The following is an 18494-nucleotide window of genomic DNA, read 5'->3' as shown; positions in this document are numbered from 1 at the left end:
CTTTTATTTGTGCATTAACTGCTCATGTAACGGGCACGTTTCCCATTCCTCCATTAATTTCCTTCTCTTTCTTTCGGGTATATTAAGGAAAGAGAGAAAATTAATTTCATTCTTCCTAAACATTCTTTCGATTTTAATTCTTCGTTCTTCAGCCCTTAAATTCTCTGTCAGTCTTCATTCTTCAGCCCTTAAATTCTCTGGCAGTCTTCATTCTTCAGCCTTTAAATTCTCTGTCAGTCTTCATTCTTCAGCCCTTAAATTCTTTCCACTGAGCATTAATCACGCTTGCCTCCTCTTTATTTTTGATTTGTTCTTTCTGCTGCTGTTTTTGCTGGTAAGTTTTTCTTTTCTTTGTTTCCATGGTTTTACACTATGTTGATTTGTAAATTTTCTGCTACTGTTGTTCCTTGTTTGTGATGAAGAACTTCTGTCAATGCTTGCATGCTAGTTTGCCCCTGTTCTTCGTCTTAAATCAAGGAGGCCATTGTTAGGGTAGGGATTTTATGGAATTTCGATCACGTATGCTAATTTTAGGGTTTATGCGTTATCGTGTGTGGATTTCTATTTATGTGGTTTTTTGATCGTTGGTAATGTCCTTGAGTTTGATTTTGACTTGTTTATGATTAATCTTTTCGCAGCCATGTCTGACCGTCCGCGACTTCCTTATCAGACTCCTGGTTCTGGTCTATCGAGATCTCCTCCGCGTAGAGAGTCTCAAGATGATGTTCGTAGAAGTCGAGTTTCTTCTGGGGCGAAGGCCTCATCTTCTAGGGAAGAGGTTCCTTTGAAAAATCTTTCTGGGGCTCGAAAATTCTTTGATCGCGCGGTGTCTCGTCCTCGTGATGATGTTAGGAGTACGCAGACACCGACTCGTGCTGTCGCTTTTGATGTTCCTCCTCTACGTTCCGTAGTGCCCGAGTATCATCTGCCGCCCCCTCCTACAACTTCTTTTAAAGGGAAGAGTACAAAAGGTGGTGTTCCGAGGACTGAATCTTCAAAAAATCCTTCTTTGAAGAGAAAGGCTTCCGAGGCGTTCATTGGTTCATCCAGTCCCGCCGAGGAGGATGAGGCTGCCCCATTGATACGCAGCGTCTCGGTCAGCAAGAAAAAGTAACGTTCAAGCATATTGATTTCGAGATTTTCAAGGAAAAGCATGAGCTTCAAGCCTCCGAGGTTCGTTTCTATGCCCCTGAGGATGATATTACTTATGAGCTTATCTCAAAGTATGAGTTCGATGAATTTCATTTGTTGACCACAGTTGGTGCGTTCGAAGCTGGTCTTATGCTGCCGTTGTACAAGTCAGGTGATTCCTTCTACTATGATGTGCTTGCTAGTCGTGAAGGCTCTTCCACCAATACTCACAGCCGTTCTGTATCGCAACTATCGGGGAATTATCTCCGCGCCCTGAAGGAATGCTATCTGCGGAGTAAGGGGGAGACGACAATGACTTGTTACGTTCCCAATCCCGCGGAGAAGGAATGGTATACTCTTTAGAATTTCAATAACTCCTTCGGTGATTACGTCAACAGTAGGAACCGTAAGCCGTGGAGTGTCAGCCTCCGGAATCTCGCTGCTCCTCGGGGCGAAATTCGTTTGTTAAGTGAGGTCAGCGATGCCAAGCTGAAGTATGTTCCCGGCACGAAGGGGTCTAGTCAGCGGAAACTTTTCCCGGCCCGCGAGAGGACCAAGCGCGACCATGACTACGAGTGGCACGCTACCGTTATCGAAGTGGTTGGTCCATGGGCGTACGGTTGGATCCCTGGTCCCCGCGGTTGGCGTCCTACTGAGAGTAGCAAGCCGCGTGAATCTGATCCTACTCGTTATGGAGATTTTTGTCCCTGGCGTTTAAACTTCGCAGGTATGAATTTTCCTTATGCCCTTGACGTTGTTGAGGGAGACGAGGAGGAAGGCTCTGGTGCTATACTTCCACCGAGGAGTGCCTCGACTGCTCAGGTACATGGATTCTAGCTGCGCTTCTCCTTCTTTAGAAATTCAACTGTTCGGGAAAAATAATTCTTTTTGTGGTGTTGGTTTTCAGGTGTCGAAGAAGAAAAAGATTAAGCCGAAGCAGTCTTCTACCATTGTGATGGGTGAGGCTGAGGCCCATGAAGAAGTTACAAGTCCGGTGAACGAAGAGTTTGCTGAGGACGAGGAGATTACATATGGGGAGGAACGTACTGGTACTTCCCCTATCAATGTCGAAGAAGAGGTCTGTGTATGTCAAGATGGTGATGAAGGGAGAAACAACACCGTGGTAGCTGATGACGGTGTTATTGGTGATATTTCTGTCCCTGTTGGGGATGCCACGGATACTCTCCCCACCCTTTCTCAGGAGTTTTCTTTTGATCGGCTGTATTCTACAGGGGAGTTTATGGATGATGCCCTCGATTTTCCTGAGGACTTCTCTCTACTGTCCCCCAATGATGATTGGGATGTCCTCGGGGGTGCTAGTAACGGAGACGCTGCTGTTCAAGATGGTGGCGCGGAGGAGCATGGTGCGCATGTGGGTGCCGACATTTGTGCTGATGGGGCCGTGTCAGAAAAGGGGAAGTCGGTGATTGATTCTCCTGCTGCGGATCTTCCTCATTCGCCGACATCTGAGGGTGAGGACGCCATAATGGATTGGCTCAAGGAAAAGAACCTGCTATTTGTCCCTCATCCCGCCCCTGTTGTTGCTGGTGAAAAGGATTCTGATGCGTATACCCGTCGTATGATGGAAATGTCTTCCAAGGCGCGGGTGTCAGAGGCCTGGGGAAGAAATTTGAGTGTTCCCGAAGCTACCCTTGTGTCGGAGCCTCCTACTTCCGTTGCAGTTATGATGGCCATAGCCGACGGGTATCAATATGGCTTTCCTCAGCAGCGTGTCTTGGAGGTAAATTTTCGTACGTACTTCTACGTGACGATCCAATTCTTCGGTGAAATAATGTTTTTCGTCTTGATGTGTAGATGATGAGGAGTGAGCATTCTAACCACGTGCTGTATCAGTTCTTCAAGGCGAAATCTCTGAAGCTCGAGGCTAAGCTTCGTCACAGAGAAAAGGAATTATCTGCGGCTGAGGTGGAAATAGAAGAGATGAAGGAAAGCCTCAAGGAGAAAGAAAAGCTGGGTGAAGCGGAGGCCAGTCTTCGTTCAGAGCTTGTTGTTGTTCGCGCTGAGTTAGAGCAAACTCGCGGCCAAGTTTCAGCTTTCACAGGTTTGGTTCTTTTTTTTTTCTCTTTTTCCCTCGCAGTGTGTCGTCATTCCTCTATTTCTTAGTTGTTCTGTCTGAGTCTCCCCACCCTATCTCCAGTGGGTGGTGTCCCCGAGCTGATATGGCTTCGAAACGAAAGGGCACGGCAGAAATCTCGTATTAAAGAACTTGTTCAGAAAATTAAAAGTGAAGCCAAGAAATGGGATGCTCGGGTTGAGGTATGGCGCGCAAGGCATGTTCAGATGGTCGACATGCAAAATCTGTATAACCATGACCGTGCTTTATTTAATGGTACGCTGCTATGGACACGTGATAGTCTGCGGGAATCCCGTGAGCGTACTTCTTTGTTGGAGTCTAGGATACAACTTCTAGAAGAAGAATTACAAAAGGCTCGATCCCTCCCTTTCCCAGGAGTTGAGGATAGTGCGCGGTGTCTTCTCAGAGAAAGGGACAATGCCCGTGCCGAAGCCAATGCTCTAAGCAAGGCCCTTGCCGCGTCCCGCGTTGAAGTAGCTCGTCAGGTTGATTCTGAGAGGAATCTTGAAGTGTGTATGTACAGATTGAGCAAGGGGGTATCAGAGATAAACAAAGAAGTCGACCACCTTCGTCACATGGATTCGATGAAGCAGGTAGAATTAGATGCCAGTCAATTTACTCTCACCAACCTTCAACTAGATTATAAGAAATTATCCGCGGAATATGATCATCTTGATGAAGCGCGAGATGCGGTTGTTAATGAGTATGAAGAAGCTTCGGCTTGTGTCGAAGGTATAACCTTATTCCGTCGAGTGTGATTGTGTCTTTTCTGTGCTAACTCCCTGGTGTTGTCTTTTTCAGAACTCGAGGGACAACTTCGCGTTGCAAATGAAAAACTTGAAAAGGCTCAATCTTACTTAGCGCGGCAGGAAGAAAAGACTAAGCATTTTAAGAGTTTGGCGGCATCCCGCGAAGAGGCCGTCGGTGCTGCTTCTAAAGAAGTGAGTCGTCTGTCTTCATTGTTATCCCAAGCCCAACAACGGACGACAGTTATTAAGCACAAGGCTCGGTGTCAATTGGCTGAGGAGACGAACAAGATGCTAGAGAAGATAGAACTTGGCCTAAAGAACGAGCATGGTCTTGTGAAGAATTATCCGCGTCGTCCAGTTCCTGCTTCCTTGCCTGGCTCCTCGGGACCCTCATCTGGTGGGAGCGTCCCTTCAAGTCTTCAGAACGATCCTGCTGATGGGGCGACATCATCTAGGTAGAGACCGCTGCATTTTGTAGAGACCGCAGCGTCATTATCCTTCCACTTTTTGTAATCATGTAAAAAGAATATTTTTGGATAGTATTATGTAAAAGGAATATTTTTTGATGTGTATTCTTCCTTGAATTGGCCTTCCACTTTTTGTAATCGTCCTTTATGAAATGGATCCTTTTCTTGATATACCTGCAATGTTGGTTTGTTTTTATTGTGATGAAAGACTCTAAAAATAAAAAAGGATTTTAAGTGTTTGGGTGCGATCCCGAAGGGAGGTACCTTCGTGATCGGCTTGAGACCTGTCTCCCCGCTGGCGAACCCTTGGCCAGAGGATTCCCAGACGGTGGGGGCCGAGGCAACGTTCTAGGATATGGGGTTAAAAAATTTACATACACCCATTCCGTCGACCCGTTGCCTTAAGATTGGTCGGGTATCTCTTTCTGCTGGGTGCCTTCCCCCTGGTCTTACACTTATGGACACTGACGGGGGAGCCCTGAGAGATTGTAGATTAACTACTTTCCCCAATATTGTCGATAGGTTTAGTGGATACATAGAAAGCTTGTTTGATTGATAGGTTGAGGCCTGCAATTCCTCGTCCAGAGATAGAAACATGTAGAGTGGTCACACTCCCTTCTTCTTCTGGTACCCTTCACGCAGTTGCAAGGCTGCGTTGCCCCTATGGGAAGTATGGTTTGAGCCACTTAGCATTCCAAGGATGTCGGAGGACTTCGCCTTTCAGATTACGAAGGTAGTAGGAACCGCTTCCCGCAATATCATGTATTATAAAAGGTCCTCCCCACGTAGGTGCTAACTTTCCCCATCTCTTCTCTCGTTGATACTGTGGGATTGTTTTTAACACATACTGCCCTTCTACAAAATTCCGGAGCTTTACCTTTTTGTTTTACTCCCATGCAAGTCTTCGTTGGTAATTTTCCATCTTCTGCAATGCTGCTTCCCTTCTTTCTTCTAGGTCGTCCAATCTCTCTAACATCATGTATGTTGTGAGATTTTTCTCCCACGCTTCGGTCTTTGTGGTTGGCATGAGTATCTCTGTAGGTATGACTGCTTCAGCTCCATAAGTGAGAAGAAACGGGGATTCCCCAGTGGCGGATCTTCGCGTTGTCCTGTATGCCCATAACACATTGTGCAGCTGTTCACACCATCTCCCTTTATGCTCGTCTAATTGTTTTTTGAGTATAAGGGCGAGGGTCTTATTGGTATCTTCCGCTTGCCCGTTGCTTTGAGGGTATATGGGGGTGGACTTGTTTTTTCTTATCTTGAAAGTATCGAAGAGCATGTCTATATTTTCCCCCTGTAATTGTTTACCATTATCAGATACAATTTCAGCGGGTATACCGAATCTGAAAATGATGTTCTGGAATATGAAAGTAAACACATCCACGTCTCTGATCCTGGCCAAGGACTTAGCCTCCACCCATTTACTGAAGTAGTTCGTGGCTACTATCAAAAATCGTCTTTTCCCTGATCCTTCGATGAAAGGCCCGACGATGTCTACGCCCCATTTTGCAAATGGCCACGGGCTATCGACGGAGTTTAACATTGTTGCCGGCGCGTGGATCTTTTTGGCGAAGCGCTGACATTCTTCACACCGTCGGGACATCCTCGCGGCATCCTGTATCATTGTCGGCCAGTAATATCCTTGCGTTTTTGCTTTGTCAGCTAGTGATCTCATGCCGCTATGATTCCCCGCGTCACCATAATGGATATCATTTAGAATTCGATGCCCCTCTTTCCGGGACAAGCAACGTAGTAATGGTCCGAGGAAGGATTTCTTGTACAGGACCCCATCCCGAAGATCATATCTTCCTACTTTGGAGAGTATCTTCCTAGCTTGTTTCTGATCCGCAGGTAAGCTTCCCTTTTCGAGAAAGTCATGGATCATCACTCTCCATTCATCTTCGTTGCTGAAGTCTTCGTCTTGATTTTCTCTTGACAGGATATCTTCTTCGTCAAAGTCGTTATGGATGTCTTCTCCTACATGGTCTTCGATATTTTCTTCCACTGTATCTTGATTGGTAGCGAAGGAGAATTGAGATGCAATCGAAGGCTCGTATACCCTTGCTATTTTAATAGCTTCGACGTTTTTATCCCTCAGCATGGATGATATATATGCTAGGGCATCCGCGTGCCTGAGGTCCCTTCTGCATAAGTGCCGGAACTTGATGTTCGGGATTTGCGATGCCAATGTTTGGACCAAGGCCATGTAAGCTGAGAGGGTGTCATCGTACACATTATACTCGAGCCCTATTTTCCGTATGACAAGCTGCGAATCACTTGTCAGCCTTACACCGGTTACCCCCATCTCTATTATTATACGGAGGGCATGTACGACAGCTTCGTATTCAACGATGTTGTTGGTATGCTCTTTGAATTCTAACCTAAGTGCCTGTATAATCCTTTCTCCGGTTGGGGTGATGATGACGATGCCTATTCCTGCTCCTTCCTTATTTTTGGATCCGTCGACGAAGACTTCCCATTGTCTTTGACTCGCAGGTTCGAGGATATCCATTGGATCCTTGTTTTCTTCCTCGGCTTCTGGTATTCCCTTAATCTCTTCGTCGTTGTCAAGGGGGAGGTCTGCTAAGAAATCCGCCAGAACTTGGGACTTCCGAGAATGTTGAATTTCATGAATGATGTTGAATTGGTCCAGATGGGTGTTCCATTTGGCTATTCGGCCCAATTTTCCCGTGCTTTTGAGGACTGCTTCCAATGGTGCTTTGCATGGGACCCTGACGAGGTGAGTTAGGAAGTAGGTTCTCAGCTTTTGAGTAGCCCATACCAATGCGAGGATGAGATGTTCGATCTTGGTATAGTTCCTTTCCGCAGAATTGAGGGTCTTGCTGACATAATAGATAGGTTGTTCTATCTTTGTATTGGTTTTGACCAACACTGCGCTGACTGCGTCTTCTATTGCTGCTATGTACAATGCCAAAACCTCATCAGGATCTGGATTCTGCAGGATCGGGATTGAGGCTAGGTGTTCTTTGATTTTTTGGAATGCTTCCTCGCATTCAACGGTCCATTCGAACCTGCTCCCTTTTTTGAAAATATTGAAGAAATGTTTGCATTTGTCCGAGGATCGGGCAATAAATCTGCCCAAAGCTGCTATGGATCCATTGAGTTTCTGTACTTCCTTTAAATTCTTCGGGGACGGCATCTCTACTATGGCCTGAATCTTTGCTGGGTCTACCTCGATGCCCCTTTTTGTTACCAGATACCCGAGGAATTTCCCCGAGGTGACACCGAAAGTACATTTCTCCGGATTCACTTTCATGTGATGTTTTCTCATTGCTTCGAAGATATTTCTCAGATCCTGGTGGTGATCTTTTCGCAGCTTGCTTTTGACAAGCATGTCGTCAACGTAGACTTCTAAGGTTCCTCCAATCCATGGCTTGAAGATAGCATCGACCATTCTATGGTATGTTTCCCCTGCGTTTCGAAGTCCGAAGGGCATTCTAGTGTAGCAATAAAGGCCATGTGGGGTGTAGAACGCTGTGTGTGGCTGATCTTCTTCTCCCATGGCCACTTGGTTGTAGCCAGAATGTCCATCCATGAATGACAGTTCTTCATATCCTTCTACTGCTTCTACCAGCTGATCTATGCTCGGAAGGGGATAGCTGTCCTTTGGACATGCCTTGTTGAGATTAGTAAAGTCGATGCATATTCTAACCCCTCCATTTTTCTTAGGAACAATGACCATGTTGGAGATCCAGGTAGGGTACTTGACTTCCTTGATAAATCCTGCGTCTAGTAGTTTCCGTAATTCTGTTTCTACTGCCTCATGATACTCTGGAGCTACTTTTCGTATTTTCTGCCTGAACGGGGGCGTGCCCGGTTTGATGCGTAGCTCGTGTTGGATTACTTTTGGGTCAATCCCCGGCATATCTCCTAGCTTCCAGGACAATACATCCGCGTATTCCTTAAGTAATTTGGTTAAAGAATCTTCCCTTCCTTCGTCCATTATGGTCCCTATTTTGATCATCTTCGGGATTTCTTTCGTTCCTATGTTGATTTCTTTTACGGGCTCCACTGGTGTGAACACAGGCTTCGGATTTCCGAGGACTGAGACGTTCTTTAATTGATATTTAGCGTGTTTCTATTCTTCGCTGGTTGTTGAAGTACTTGTCTCTGTGCTTAGGACATTATCATCTTTCGTCAAGCCCTTCCCTGTAGTTTCCTTGAGGAACAGGTCTATGGCCTTCTCTTTCGCGGTTTCTTTATTTTTTACTCTTCGGATTTTTCGCCGCTCTTCTTGCTCGTTGTTGATATGATCCTGAGTGGCCTGGCACTCTCTCGTAGTGACCCGATCTCCCTTGATTTCCATTACTCCCTCAGGTGTTGGGAATCTGAGACATTGGTGGTACGTTGCCGCAACTCCTTTGAGTTTATGTATCCATTTTCGTCCAATAATGGCGTTGTAGGGGGATGGGGTGTCCACCACACTGAATCGGGTTTCTAGTTTCATGGGCCCTGCGTTAACCTGCAGCACGATGTCTCCCAAGGGCTTCGTGGGTGCTTCATTGAATCCGTAGATGGTGTAATAAGAGGTCATTAACTGTTCATTCTGGAGCTTCATCCGTTTGAATGCATCGTAAAATAGGACGTTTACGGAGCTTCCCCCGTCTATGAGGATCTTTTTGAGGTTACATCCAGCTACTGGTAGTGTTAGAACCAAGGGATCGTTATGGTCTTCCATATCTTCTTCGATATCTTAGGCATCGAAGATGATAGGAGATTCCATCCACTCTTCGTGCTCGTCCACCTCTATCCCATCGACCTTATACAATTCGCAGCGGTCTTCGAATTGCTTCCGTAACCTCTTTCCTATCTGCGCTGTAAGTGAGGGCCATGTGGCTTCGGAACACGAGATGGTGTTGATTGTGCGGTTTACTTCCGGAAGTTGGACTGGTTTGGTTCGCTTGGATCTATCCTCGGTAATATCCTTTCGTACGTAATGTTTGAGCTCTCCCGCATCAATTAATTTTTGGATCATTATTTTAAGGTTCTTGCACTTTTCGGTCTGGTGTCCGTTGAAACAATGATATTCACAGTAATCTTTAGACTTCTCGGATCTCGGGGGCTGCTTTCCCTTAGACCATGGCCACTCCAGGTTTTCCCTCCCTTTGATCTCTCGTAGGATACGAGCATAGTTAGCGTTGAGTTTCGTGTAAACTTGATCTTCGAATTTTCGGTCACCTGTTCTTCGTTCATCCCTTCGTTCCTTCCTATCTTCGTGAGGTCTCTCCACTGAGCAACTCCTTTTGGCCCCATTGGTTTGTTCTGCTGAATTGGTGCGGTGAGAATCTCTGCGGATATGCCCTCGGGTTTTCCCGTTGAATTTCTTCAAGTCGAGCGTGCTTTTCAATAATTATTCGAAGATCTCCCTCTGTCTTAGGCACGCTTCCATGAATCTCAACAAATAGGGGACTCATTCGGTCTAATCCCCATTTGTAGCAATTGATGCTTACCACTGGGTCCACGCTCCCTATGGCTTGGCAGATCTTGTGCCATCTGTTAGTGTATTCCCTCGTGGTTTCCTTATAGCCAATCGCTAGTGAAAAGAGCTTATCCATTCCGGTGTTTACAATCTTGTTGTACATGTATGTTCTTAAGAATTTCTCTGCGAGTTGGTCGTATGAGTGGATGGAGTCTGGTGGAAGATTATCAAACCATGATAATGCCGATCCCTTCAGGCTTGACGGGAAGTATCTGCAGAGTACGGCGTCGTTCTGACCCCATCTAGCTAAGACACGGTTGTAATACCGAATATGTGCAGCAGGGTCGCTGGATCCATCATAGCATTCGAACGTTGGGACAGGGCATTTCAGTGGAATAGGGGTGTTGTCCAAGCGATGAGTTAAGGGCGTAGAGTTAGCTTCTCTCATGACCTCTTCTAACCTCCCCCCGCCTTGTCTATTTTTTAATTGCCTGATCTCGGCCATCATCTCATCTCGTAGCTCTTCCATCGCGCGGTGGTGCCTTAAGTTCGTCTGCTTGTTACCGTCTGATTCTCCGTCGTCATAATCCGGGTCGGATACGCTACTTCCCCTAGTCGCGTCTCCATTAGCCGCTATGACGACTCTACGGTCTCGGTTTGGCTCTGGTGCTTTGGAATTTGCTTCATCAAGTTGTTGGCTGGTCTTCGTGCTTAGAGAAATCCGCTCCTTTAAATCTTGATTTTCTCTGGCCAACAGGGCTACAACATCTGCGTAAACCTGCTGGCTCTTCTTCAATTCTTCAAGCTCAGCCATCAGTCGATGTGATTGGTTGGACCCCTGATTGGGAGTCCCAGTTCGTGCCACTACGGCCATGGTGCCGCCTTCCTCTACAGTCTGCACTAAAGGTGGCAAAGGTTCAGCTTCGGTTGCTGGCATTTCCAAAGCGGGGTGAGTGCCCCTCTGCGGTGCTAGAGCCGCCGGTATGGTTTGATTTTGATCATTTGTTGGTGGCATTCCGAAAGTTGGAAGGTGCACGGGTTGGACTGTTCTGGATTCATCCACCCTTTCTCTTGGTTGATGAAGTTGATTCATAGCGCAAGTTTTGCTAGCCTCTGCAGCCTTCGGGACTACCGCAGCCGCACCGTACTTTGTCGCCGCTGCTCTGAGAGCCGCGGCTGAAACTGAATTAGCGTTCATAGGTGAAATGATTTCCGCAGTATCTTGCCTTTAACTGGTCATTTTAGCTTTGTCTCCTTTCTGCTTGCTTCGGGTGATGACTGGGGTTGTCCTGGGTGTTTCCTTTGACAAAGCTTTGGATTTTCCTGCTTCCTGCGTCTTTTCCATCACGGGTCCTTTTGTCGACAATGAGATCTCGCAGAAACTCGCCTTCCTTACTCACAATCCGTTCTTTCTGTACAAGGGAATTTCAAATAGCGAAAAACGGGAATATCCGCGTGAATCGGGTTAGTTTGCGAAATATCTTCTTCTAGGAGAGGATTAATACAGACGAGTTACAGTACTCGGGTTAAAGTTTTATTTAAAAGAGATCCATTTTTTTTTTTTAAAAGCAAGTAGATCCTTAAAAAAAACTACGAAAACCCCCCTGAGGGACAGGTTCGCACGAGATCTAAAGAAAAACGTAAATCCATGGATCAAAACAATAAATCTTATCGAAGATAACGGGTGCGTTTTTGAATATAATGAAGTTAACAAATGATCTATACGGTCCGAGCTAATAAATCAGAGCAATCATATGCCAGTTTAAGACGAAATCAAAGGACAAGATAAATCTTTTACCGGGACGAAGTCCCTGTTTCTAGCGCCAAATTGTGAACACACAAATCACGAAGGCATCCGAATGCTCACAACCAATCATCGTAATCTAGAGTGATTTGTGATGATGATATCTTAGTGTTGATTCCTTGGCTCAAAACCTTCGGGTTTATCACAGCCTCATCTAACAACTCCATGCAGGGCGTTTGCGCACGGGATATAGGTAAAAACAAAGAAAGCAAAGCATACAAGTAAAGATCCATGGGGTTAAACAGATATAAAGTGCTGAAATGTAAACAAGACCGAGGTTTACGTGGTTCAGCACTAAGGCCTACGTCCACGGGGTTTGTTGTTTCACTATGTTCTTCACGGTTACAAGAGTAGTCGAATGACTTTTGGGTTTACATATATTTTCTCTTCTAAGGGATTAACTTACACTCGTAATCTCTGTCCTTCCCTTCCTGATTTTTCCGATCCCCCTTCCTCTTGGTGGAGAGGGGGTATTTATAGGGTTAGAGTGTGGGAACCATCTCTGAAGGCCGTTGGATCCTTATCTTCTAGTGTCTTGTTTCCATCACGCAGAGGTCTGCGTTTTCCACTTGATCACGCAGAGACATCCTCGCTCGTTCCACGGGTTGATCGACACGTATACTGCTCAGAGTGTTTAATGAGGGTGGTTTAGATGCCTGCTCGTGTCAGACAAGTGTCTTCTTCCCCTGTCACGTCCGTGTCAGCTAACTTTCTCTCCACCGTTGATCTTAGCTTCTTTTGGGATGAGATAAAGTGACTCCTTGGGGTTTATTTGGTGTTCCGTAGTGCATCGTATTTTGATGTCTCGACCTGCATGCTTTCCACATATTTTTCTATATACACGTGTCTGATGGAGAAATATATGTATACACAATGCTCTTTAATCTCTCGATTTATCGATCCAACCTCTCAGTTTCATAACAACAGTCGATGTTTTCCTTTCTTTCTTCTCAATTTCAGCTTCGGGCGCAAATAATGATTGATCTAGGGTTTTATAACTAAGTTTGGATATAGACACCCATCTGTATAAAAACCACCCAGCTGGCAACCCCTTAACCTCAGCTTGACTGTATTGCTCGGTCGAACTCGCATGCGTTGCTATCTCAAGCATGTTTGTCAATATTAGTGATCAAAACTATAAGTCTTGATGACTAGCCTATTAGAGCTAAGGTCTTGGATTAGGATAGAAAGTGTAGTTGAGCTCAAGACTCCGTGGAAATCATCATACAAGACGAAGGACTACTCAAGGAACTGGGATTTTCATCGACTAAAAGGTATGTGGAGACTTGAACTTATCTGTCACTCAAAAGTCTATTTACTCTATCTCCAACTCTTGAGACAAAAGTCGTTTTGATATATAGACTTTCATTATACACATTTGTTATTTCGAGCCGAGTTTATCTCGCCTATCTATTTCTCGAAATGTGTGTTGGTAAGCTTTCGCTTTGGCCGAATTCATCTTTTCCAAGTGACGAAAGTCATGTTATGTTTCAATCACTTTGAAAATTGCTCTGACGAAAAATGGTTTGTAAATAACGGCTATATAACGTTCTCTGAGAATGTTTCAATGATTGAAATGAGAGTTTAGATTACATAACCATTGGTGGATATAAGCATTGTTGTGGAAACACATATATGCATAAGTCATATTCCTTGAACCAAAGTTTGCTAACTTTGTTGATCAAGTGAAGTTGGAAGTGGCGTGAGCCAAGTCCGCGAACTTGCGGAACTTCTCGGCCCGAGATTTTCTTCTGGAGTTTGTGTACTCCTTCCATGAGCTTAAGTCCGCGAACCCAGTCCGCGATCTTGAGCAGCTTATATCTAAAGTCGGTTATTCTTGAACTAATGTATAAATAAACTATGGAATGCTTTTGCAAACTGTGGATATAAAGTTCATGAACCGATTCGAGTGAATCAAACCGTTTTTGCTTCAATTGTGTCTTGTGTAGTTACATAAGATTTCCTTGCAATTGAAAAACTCTCTTACTAGTTCATTTGAGTCATTTGAACTAGTTATGGTGAAGAAGAATAAGGTTGATATGAGAGTAATCATATGGATTTGGTTGACTTGTTGAACCAACAAATGTTAATGTTTGGGTACGTTTCATAAACCCAAAATTGGACATTTCATTTGTGTGTGACAATCTAAGTTTTCGATCTAACGGTTGAGAAATATTAGCTTGAATATAATCAGGTTTTCATCTAACGGTGAATATTGAATGCTTTGTTACTAAGCTAACATTGATTGCAAACCATGATTTGAAAGTGTATATAAGGGAGAACTCTAGCAACTGGGAAACCTAATCCCCACACATTCTTTGTGATACTAGTTGTGCTAAGCTAGAGTCGATTCTCCTTTAACCTTTGGTTTCTTCTTTTAAACCAGGTTAACGACTTAAAGACTTCATTGGGATTGTGAAGCCAAACCGATACTACTTTTATCGTAGTTGTGATCTGATCTTGCTGTTTCTATCGTACGAGTACAATTGTAATAATTAGCTTGAGATTGATATCTCCGATAGGCAAGATAAAAAGTAATCACAAACAAACTTCGTCTCATCGTTTGTGATTCTGCAATATCTTTTTTCGCTGCGTCGATTAAGATTATTGTGAGGTGATTGATAATACTGAGTTGTTCTTCGGGAATATAAGTATGGTATTATTGATTGGTTCATGTTCACCTTGATTTATCAAAAGACGGAACAAAACTCGTAGGTATATTCGTGGGAGACGGATTTATCTATTATCGTAGACTTTTCTGTGTGATACAGATTTGTTTATTAAAGTCTTCGACTTTGGGTCGTAGCAACTCTTAGTTGTGGGTGAGATCAACTAAGGGAATCAAGTGCGCAGTATCCTGCTGGGATCAGAGGCGTAGGAGCATAACTGTACCTTGGATCAGTGTGAGATTGATTGGGGTTCAACTACAGTCCAGACCGAAGTTAGTTTGGAGTAGGCTAGTGTATGTAGCGGCTTAATACAGTGTGTGTTCAATCTGGTGGCTGTGTTATTTCTATTCCGCATTATATTTGTTTATATAATTGAAATAATACAGGTTGTGCGTTATCCAATCAATTAGAATATCCGACCTTTTGGCTGTTGATTTAAATTGATTGACACTTGGATATTGGTCTTTGGTACCATCCAAGTTATCTCTCTAGTATTTGATAAAGACCCGCAGATTTCTATTTGCTTGAGTATATATCAAATCGAGAGATTGAGATATAAACTCTTTCATATACTTTTATCTAGATTGAGTCTGACTGTCTAGTTGATTCTCTAGAAAGTATATTAGAGTTTGTCCATACAGATTGCTAAGCGAAATATTGAAGGTGGTTGTTAGACCCCCGCTTTTTCAAATACAAAAGGCAGGCCTTGTGAATATTTTTACCAAGAACATAAGCAAGCCATGAGCGGTTATACTAAACACACATATTGGTAATTCAAAAGATTTGCAATGTATAAAAAGTTTATGAATTGTACTTTCTTTAAAAGAATGTAAATACATTGTTTCCTATGACGAAATCTTCACCTAATACCCATACATAATCAGTATAGCATTCATATGATTATGTCGTTGTCTTATATACGAAGTTCAAAAGATAAGTGTTATACTTCGTATTGTATTCCTTAATATTATGTCTAACTAGAGTATAATCATTCACATCTTCGCAGTTATGTTTTCAATATGCACGAGTGTTTGAGGGTAAAAACTAGTTCTGCTGTTTTTGGTAAATTTGTGTGTGTTGATGAGAAACAAATTCAAACCCTAAACAATGCACTGCACGGGAATACTTTCAGATTCGAGAGATCAATCTGTAAGACTCTGGACGAAACCAAGAAATGGCCGTTCCAAATTTAATTCGGTCAAAAAGTGAAGGAGAAGGGGTTGATCTTAGGGAGGGAAACGAAGAAGGTGTTTGAGATCAGAATGTTGAATTATGAAGGTGTGGATTTTATGACTTGTATCAGAATGTGGAACTGGCTTGCAGAATGTAAGCTATCAGTTCTTGGTATTTTCAGGATACTGTGTTGATAACACTTGTGTTGTTATTGTCGAAATAGATTGAAAACCCTATTTATACAAGTCATTTGATCGCACCCCTGATCTCGTAGGAAGTGAAGGAGATTAAGTAGTGGGGTTGTGTAAGAGTTGGTGATCATCATGTTATCACATCTTCACCCACTACTCTCATCGTTGTTAACCGTCCGTTCTTTCCTGACACTTTCTCGTAGTGGGCGCGTTGCACGCCGCACGCTGTAAACCACCTGACCAATACCCCAGTGAGCATCCCCCAGTTTGTGACACGTTTGATGTCTCGAGTAAATGGGTCAAGTCGTGGGACTTGCCGCAAAGAATAACATGCGGCGCTATTAGGTTAAATAACTAAGTTATTTGGGAAGCCGATATTCATAATACATCGTATGTATTCGATGCATGTAAAGCATCACTTTTAAGTAAGCAGCTCAAAATAATCGATGTTCATGGAGCATCGTTGTTTTAGAGCTTGTCTAAATTAGTCGCCAGTCGATCGTCTTAAAAAGAAGAGCGTGACCGGACATCTTTGGGCGATCACTTGGTAGCTTTAGGGGTGAGCTACTACTTAGTCGATCGCTCCATGTAGGCGAGTGGCGTATGGTAGCCATTCTAAAATCCTATTGGTCGATCTTGGTTAGATCTAAATCGTTCAAATCGGCTAGCCAAGTTGAATGGTCGAGACGATTTGCGGCAGTTAATGACTGCTGTTAAAGCAGCGTAAAGGAACATCTTTGGGCGATCGTTTGAGATCGCACATGCAAGCTGTATCTCGACCAATCGCTCCTTACAGGAGGGGGTGGTCGGTGATCATAACATCACCCCATCTGAAAAAGCGGGGGTCTAACAACACCACCCAATATTTCGCTTAGCAATCTGTATGGACAAACTCGAATATACTTTTAAGATAATCAACAAGACTCAATCAATTAAAAGTATATCAACGAGTTTATATCTCTCTCTTGATTTGATTTCCTCAAACAGAAACTACGAGTACTAATAAAATACAAGGAACAACTTGGATGGTACCAAAGACCAATATCCAAGTGTCAATCAATATCAATCAACAACCGTTAGGTCGGATTCTCCAATTGATTGATTTAACGCACAACCTGTATTATTTCAATTATAAAGATAAAACAATATAATGCGGAAATTGAAATAACACGGACACCAGAAATTTTGTTAACGAGGAAACCGCAAATGCAGAAAAACCCCGGGACCTATTCCAGATTCAACACACACTGTATTAAGCCACTACAGACACTAGCCTATTCCAAGCTAACTTCGGACTGGACTGTAGTTGAACCCCAATCAGTCTCCCATTGATCCAAGGTACAGTTTTACTCCCTACGCATCCGTTTCCAGCAGAATACTACGCAATTGATTCCCTTAGCTGATCTCACCCACAACTAAGAGTTGCTACGACCCAAAATCGCAGGCTTTGACAATAAACAAGTCTGTCTCACATAGACAAGTATATCAAAGGATCAATCTGTCTCCCACAGAAAAACCCGAAAGTTTTTGTTCCGTCTTTTGATAATAATCAAGGTGAAAAGGAACCAATTGATAATCCGGTCTTATATTCCCGAAGAACATCCTAGATTAATCAATCAACTCACAACAATCTTAATCGTATGGTAGCGAAACAAGATGTTGTGAAATCACAAACAATGAGACGAAGATGTTTGTGGTTACTTTTTATATCTTGCCTATCGGAGATATCAAATCTCAAGCCAATCAATCTGATTGTACTCGTACGATAGAAGATGCAAGATCAGATCACACAACTACGATAAAAGTAGTATCGGTCGGGCTTCACAATCCCAATGAAGTCTTTAAGTCGTTAACCTGGTTTTAGAAGAAGAAAACCAAAGGTTAAAGGAGAACCGACTCTAGTATGCAAACCAGTATCACACGTAAGGTGTGGGGATCAGTTTTGCACAATACTAGATGTCTCCTTTATATAGTCTTTCAAATCAGGGTTTTGCCTTGGTAACAAAGAAATCAATATTCACCGTTAGATGAAAACCTGATTTAGATTCAAGCTAATATTTCTCAACCGTTAGATCGAAAACTTAGCTTGTTATACACAAATGAACTGCACGCTTCTAGGTTTGTTAACCGTACCCAAACGTGTACATTGTTGGTTCAACAATAGTTAACCAAAAGGTTAGCCATATGATCATTCCATATCAGCCATGTTCTTCTTCACCATAACTAGTTCAAATGACTCAAATGAACTAGTTAGAGAGTTGTTCAATTGCAAGGAAATCTTATGTAACTACACATGACACAATTGAAACAAAGATGATTTGATTCACTTGAATCGATTCATGAACTTTTATAGCCACGATTTGCAAACTGCATTCCTTAGTATTTTTAAAGTTTAAGTTCAGAAATCATCTTCTGATATATAACCTTCTTAAGTTCGCACACCAGGTTGGCGGACTTAAGCAACCGGCAGAGTTTAAAAACTCCAGCATAAAATCTCGGCAAGAGACCTTCCGCCGGTTCGTGGACTGGGTTCGCGGACTGGTACTCACGCAACTAGTTTGTCAACTCCAGCAGAATTTCTCAAGATGAGAAGTTCGGCAGTTCGTGGACTTGGCAACAAGCCATTCTTCCGGTTTCTCTTGATCAACAAAGTTCGCAAACTTTGGTTCAAGGAATATGACTTGTACATAAATGTGTTTCCACAATAATGCTTATGTCCATCATTGGTTATGTAATCTAAACTCTCATTTCAATCATTGAAACATTCTTAGA

This window comes from Papaver somniferum, chromosome 5 (genome assembly GCF_003573695.1).
Source record: "Papaver somniferum cultivar HN1 chromosome 5, ASM357369v1, whole genome shotgun sequence".
Taxonomy (NCBI): domain Eukaryota; kingdom Viridiplantae; phylum Streptophyta; class Magnoliopsida; order Ranunculales; family Papaveraceae; genus Papaver; species Papaver somniferum.
Note: the sequence above shows the minus strand (reverse complement) of the source record.